Below are 278 nucleotides of genomic sequence, written 5' to 3' on the forward strand. Positions count from 1 at the left end.
CAGTAACGTCCAAACCCCCCGCGGCACAGGCCGCGCGAGCGATGCGCATGCGCCGCGCCGGGAGCCAGCGTTGCGCCTGCGCCCTCACCTTGCTTCTCCCAACCATTTCTTTACGCATGCGCAGGGGCCCCTCCCTCGTCCCCCTCCACGGGGGCTGGCGCCTGCGCAATGCGCGCCCGTGGCGGTGTGTGAGAGAACCTCGTACAAAATGGCGGCGGGTGGGCGGGCTCCGGGCCCGGTGGGGGATGGCGAATAACCGGCCCCTGGCAGAGCCCCGC

The sequence above is a fragment of the Alligator sinensis genome, unplaced genomic scaffold (assembly GCF_000455745.1).
Source record: "Alligator sinensis unplaced genomic scaffold, ASM45574v1 scaffold838_1, whole genome shotgun sequence".
In the NCBI taxonomy this organism is placed as follows: Eukaryota; Metazoa; Chordata; order Crocodylia; family Alligatoridae; genus Alligator; species Alligator sinensis.